The sequence below is a fragment of the Phascolarctos cinereus genome, unplaced genomic scaffold, assembly GCF_003287225.1.
Source record: "Phascolarctos cinereus isolate Bilbo 61053 unplaced genomic scaffold, phaCin_HiC Scaffold_2;HRSCAF=192, whole genome shotgun sequence".
Taxonomy (NCBI): Eukaryota; Metazoa; Chordata; class Mammalia; order Diprotodontia; family Phascolarctidae; genus Phascolarctos; species Phascolarctos cinereus.
In genome coordinates, this window is record NW_027555625.1 from 195,521,949 (window position 1) to 195,528,168 (window position 6,220).

Consider the following 6,220-nt stretch of genomic DNA (forward strand, 5'->3'; position numbering starts at 1 on the left):
TTTTATATAAATTTTATTTTTGTTATTAACTGTAAAATAATATTTCAGTAAACAAACAACAGAAAAGAGGATTATATGTGAAGCTGTGAATTTAACATCACATGGCTTTTCTTCAAGTATATATTAAGTTTAACATGGTAGCACAAAACTCCTTGTGTCTCTGTCCCTTCAGAATTTCCCTCTGTTCCCTTCTTTTTTTTTTCTCAGATTTTGATGCTATTTCATTTCTTTTCTGAATCATAATCACTATCCACAAACTCCTCCTACCCACCCCACTCTCCTTGTATGAGCTATACCTACCTTGTAATAAATAAATTTAGTCAAGCTTAGTAAATTGTTACATTGGCTATGTTTGGAAATGCATGTATTTGGTATACACATTGTATATACCTTGTATATACCAGACTTGTAATAAATGTTTGTTTAATGGAATTGAATTAGTTTTATCCTAGACTTGCTTTACCCCTTAGCAAAACTGAGTAATAAATGACACTTGGTTTGAGTGTTCTTCCACATTTCCTATACTGGAACTTCTCTACACCCATTCCTGCCCTACCTAGAGTCAGTGATGAACACAATTTTCATTCTTCGTGATTCCATGTTATTGGGTTGCCCATTTTATTCACCTAAACTGCCCATCCCACACCCCAACCCCACCAAGTTTTATTCTTCTTCAAAACCCAGCTCCAATGCACATCTTCCATGAAGCCTTATCTGATGACCCCAGCCCAGGGATCTCTGCCTCCTTTGAACTCCTCTAGCAATTATTGGCTGTTTAATTCATTTGGCAATTGATCATGCACTGCCTTGTGGCACCCCTTAATGTATTATTGAACAATTATTTAACTCTTTTATTGTTCCAGCTCTCTGGAAAGAACTCTGGGAAACTTTCAGTTGCTAGAATCCAAGAATCCCAGAATTGGACTGGAACTCAAAACTGTCTAGTCCAATGGATACCTGAACATAAATCTACCATATGGTATTTCTGACAAGTTGCTATGAAGCTTACAACTTGAAAATATTTGAGAAAGAATCCACTGTCTCCTGAGACAGCCCATTCCATTTTTCAGTCCATCTAGACTTGATCTCAGTCCTTTCCTTCATGAGATTAAGAATCTCCTCTACATAATAGTCATTCCTTAAAATATTTAGAAAACAATGGTCATATCTTCCCTAACTTGTTTTCTCTAATAATAACAGTAACAACAAAGAAAACAATAATAACAATAGCAACAACACTAATAGCATTCATAAAGTACTTTGAGGCTTGCAAAAGCACTTTACAGATATCTCTTTTGAACCTCAAAACAACCTTGAGAGGAAAGTGCTATTATTATCCCCATTTTACTTATGAGGAAACTGAGACAAAGGTTAAGTGACTTGCCCCAGGTCATATGGCTAGTAAATGTCTGAGGCTGGATTTGAACTCAGGTCTCCTTGACTGTAGGTCTAGGCAGACCCTAGGCTTTATATCTTCAGTTCCTTAAAGGCAAGCAATCAACAAACTTTATAGTGCCTACTATGTTGCAGCTATGGTGCTAGATTCTGGGAGATAAAACAGCAAAAATTAAATAGTTGTTGCCCTCAAGGTGTTTACATTTTAACAAAGGAAAGAAAACGTATGGATATATTTTTACCAACGATATAGAGAACAAATGTAAGGTGATTTTGGGAGGGAGGAGGTAATCAGATAATCATTCCCACGTAGGAAATTGTGTTCGAGCTAAGCTTTGAACAAATCTAGGGGATCTGAGAAAGGCATGAGAGGAGGCCTGTGCAAAGGCAAAGAAAGGGGTTTCTATGTATGAGGAACAACAAGAAGGCCAGTTTGGCTTGAACATAGAGTGTAGGAAGAGGAGGAATCTGTAACAAACCTGGAAAGGTAGACTAGAGATAAACTTTGAAGAGCTCTAGCTGCTGAACAGAGAAGTTTAACAGAGCACAGTGGGACTATTATTTTTCTCAGTCTGGACACTATGGTTTCTTTATATAGCTAAAGATGACATTCACTCTTTTAGCTGCCGTATTACAAAACCATTGGCTATATCACTCTGTAGACTTAGAATGGGTCTAGATCTTCCAAAGTCTCAAGGCCACATGGTGTGGGCACTAAATAGGGAGGCAAAATATATGGCTCTGGATTCTCCTAACTAGCCCTGTGACCTTGGACAAAGAATTATGTCTCCCTGGTTTTCAATTTCCCCATTTATAAAATGATGGATTTGGAGGAGTCAATCTCCAAGGTTCCTTATAACTTTAAAAATTTTGTGATTTCAACTTCCCAGTAGCTTTGATTGGAGAAATCAATCAATGAGAGATATCAAAACATTCCAGCATCTGCCCTTAGAGACCATGCTGAGAGAGAGGGGAGACAGAGCCTTCTTCCAAGACCCTGGGCTACCATTGGAAGGTGTCAGATACCACCTACCATAAATTTTTTGGACGGCACATCCCACTGCTGCTGCTGGCAGTCAGCTGTTTTTCCCTTACCTCCCGCTAATGCTTTTTCAACATGGTACAAACGGATACCCCCTCCTGAGGAGGAAGTGAGCATTTCCAGAACTGCCCTGGATTTGTGGCTGGAAAGCCATGAGGCATCCAAGACAATGTGCTTCCCCCTTCAAAATGCCCCTACTGAAATGGAGCCCCACATGCAGTGATTTTCATTTGCATCTCTGTGAGATCTCATTGAAAAATGTACACCTCCCCAGAAGGTTGATTTAATGATAAGTATCCTTGGCTTCTTTCCACAATATGGTTTGATGCCTCATGCCAAATGATGTTAAAAAGGAGAGGGAGAAAAGATGATTTGTTTCCTTTCATCTGAAATGGACCATGAATTGTTTTGTTTTGTTTACCTTAACAGGAGACAGAGAAGGCAATTGTGGTATAAAGGAAAGAATCCTGAATTTGAAGTCACAACAGCTGAATTTGAAAACTGACTTTGCTGCTGACTACCTGTGAGAGTTATTTAACTTCTCAACTGGTCTCGGTTGGTCCTCAGGTTTCCTCAACTATAAAATGAGAGCTTTGAATTAACAAGATGGTCCCTTCCAGCTTAAGTTCTGTGATGTCCATTATTAGAATCTTTTGTTTATTGAGAGAGAAAAAAAAAACCTAGCTGATATTTCTGTAGCCCTTAATACACATTATCTAAATTGATTATAACACCACATGAGGTAGCAAGTGTTCCCATTCTACAGATGAGGAAATTGAAACCCAGAGAGGCTAATTGTTTTTGCTCTTGTACAAACCTAATTTGTTTTATGGCAAGGCCTAAAACCTAGGTCTGCTGATTTCAAATCCAGAGCTTTTGTCACTATGTCAAAGCTGCCTCTTTCATTGTAGGATCATAGATTTCAAATTGGATAAGACCTTATTGTTCATCTATTCTAGGCCTTTCATTTGACAGGTAAGGAAACTGAGGCCCATAGGGTTTAAGTGACTTGCCCAAGGTTACACAAGTAGTAAGTGTTAGAACCTGGATTTATGTCTAGATCCTCTGCCTTGAAATCCAGCATTCAAAAACTATATCACAATTACCGCTGTGCTTCTACTGCATGCTGGCACTAATATTCAAAAATTTCTCAAGGGACCATAAGACTTCCATTTCAATTTTGATCAATAAGCTTCTGATGTTAACAAAGCTGGGACACTAAACCACAGAAGTGCCTAACTTGGAGTCAGAAGACCTAGGTTTACTTCTTGTTTCTGACCTTTATGAGCTCTGTGATTGTAAGAAAGTCATTCCAGCTCTCTGAGGCTAAACTTCCTCATTTATAAAATGGGGATATAAAATATATGCAACCTACTTAGAACTGTTTTTGTGAGAAAGGCATTTTGTAAACTCTTGCATTACATATAAATCATACCATTATAATTAGAAACCAAACATTGTTTAAAAAGACACTAACTTCTTACCGTTGTGTTCCACTAAACTCACTCACTAGGCATCACTAGTACTCACATTTATGTCTGGAGGTTGTTTCGTAGAAGGAATCTATTCTGTAATTATCTTTTAACTAATTCTTGTTATTATCCATGATAAGAACCAGTCATGTTGCAATTAACAAAGAGAAGTGATTGGAAGGATTTCTCCATTTCTTTTCACAAAAAAAAAAGAAAAAAAAGAATGACAATTATAATAAATATCTTCTGAGGCCATGGTTTTATATCAAATTGAAAAAAAAAAAGCAGCACATGACCTCCTCACAATGATACAAGAGTATAGTAAAAGGAATTTGTGGATATTTTCCCTTTCCTTCTCCTTTCTTCTCCCATCTCTGAAACAGCAACTCCAAAAGCTACCCAGGTCTTTAGGCTCCCACTTCCCTGATATCTGATACCAGCTGTCTGTTTTGGTTTCATCAGACTGCGCACCCCGATCTGACTCCTAGCAGCTGGCAAGGCTTCAGCCATCTGGAATCACAGTATTCTAACCTCAGAACTAAAGGTACTCAGGCAGAGTTGTGGCTTTCTCCTTCATGTATGAAAGACAGTCTTTGCATTTTCCTGTTTAAGCTACTGGATGCTACCTGATAAAGACCTCTGTGTTCTTTGCTTCTTGCCACCTTTATTGCTCATATTAAAAAAAAAAAGATTAAAATGCAAAAGAGACAGTATCAGTCAAAATAAGGAGCACCGGCTCTTTAATAGAAAACCTGGGTTCAAATTCCACCTCTGAGACTTGTTATTTGTGTAACTTTGAGCAAGGTATTTAACTTCCTTGGGCCTCAATGAGGTCATGTAAAATGAAGCGTGTTGTACTAAATCACCTGTGCAATACCTTCCAGCTCAAGATCTAAAACCCTATGAATGCCAGGCTACTCCGTCAGGGACACCCTTAGATATATCCACACTTGGCTCTTTCTGCTTTTACCTTTTACGCTCCCACATCCTCCCCCACACAAAGGGATCCATATGCTCTGGCACCATAGCAAAGCAGGGCTGGATCCTTGAGGAGAGAGATTATGTCAGGCAAGCAGTTGTCTCGCCAACACTTCTAATATACTATCTCCTGACTTCATTCATTCTTCTTCTGAAATCCTAGCTTTGATTCTTTGGATCTCCATTATTATTTCAGTCCAGGAACAGAATCTCAAAATTAGAAAGGACCTTAGTAGATCATCCAGTCTAACATATAGCTAAACCTGAATCCCCTTCATCTCTATAACATATTGGACAAAGAATCATCCAGTCTTTCCTTGAAGACTTCCAATAGGGGAAACCTACTACTGCCCAAGGCAGCCCATTCTGCTTTTGTATGGCTTTAGTTGTTAGGATTTTTTTTCCTTCATATTTCTCAAGATAAAGAAGTTTCAGAGAAGCTGAATGGGAGATCTGAGGACCTGGTGCAAATCTCACCTCTGACACTAACTATTTATAAGGTCAGGTGCCAGAGTTTCCTGGGAACTTGAAACCGAAGAAGCAGAACTAGAGTGAAGTTGCAAAGACACAGATCTAGGGTTAATGAAAGAATTGTCCTGTTCACTAACATTTGTCGGCATGCCAACCACCATGGGTGAATCTAAAGCACCCTATCTGTACCAAGTTAACTATGGCTAGGTTGAGTTACCTGCCTTTGTCCTTTGGGGAATTGGATTTTATCTCACTGGGATTTGCTTTAAGATTCACTTTCAGGAATACAATTTGAAAAGTGTGTGTGTATGTGTGTGTGTGTGTGTGTGTGTGTGTGTGTATGTGTGCATGAGCTGGGAGGTGGGGGAGGACCTTTATCTGAATTCTTTCTGCAGTGGGTACAATTCAACAAGCAAAAGAGGATATTGACTTGGATGCTGTTAGATAGGTGATCAACTACATTAAGCCCCAAACAAAGGGCAGCTGCCTGTGGCTCAATGTTAATTTGGTAGAGCTAAGGGAAGATAGCATAAGGAAATGTGAATGTATTGAGTAGTGTCCCATAGGGCTTGGCCCTTGAGTCCATTTGACTTGATATCTTTATTGATAGTCTCAAAAGAGAAATCAAGACTAGGCTTACCCCATTTGCAGATGATTCTATGTTAGGCAGGGTTGAGAATAGCCTAAAGATATGAATAAAAATCAAAATAATATTAATGAGCAATTGGAAAAGTATGCAAAATGTGGATTAAATTCAGCAGACACATAATAAGGTAGAGTACTGAGAGGAAAAAAATTAAAAATTGAATAATTTTGTATGAGAAAATACCAATTACACATAAATATTCTTGAGAAAGAATGG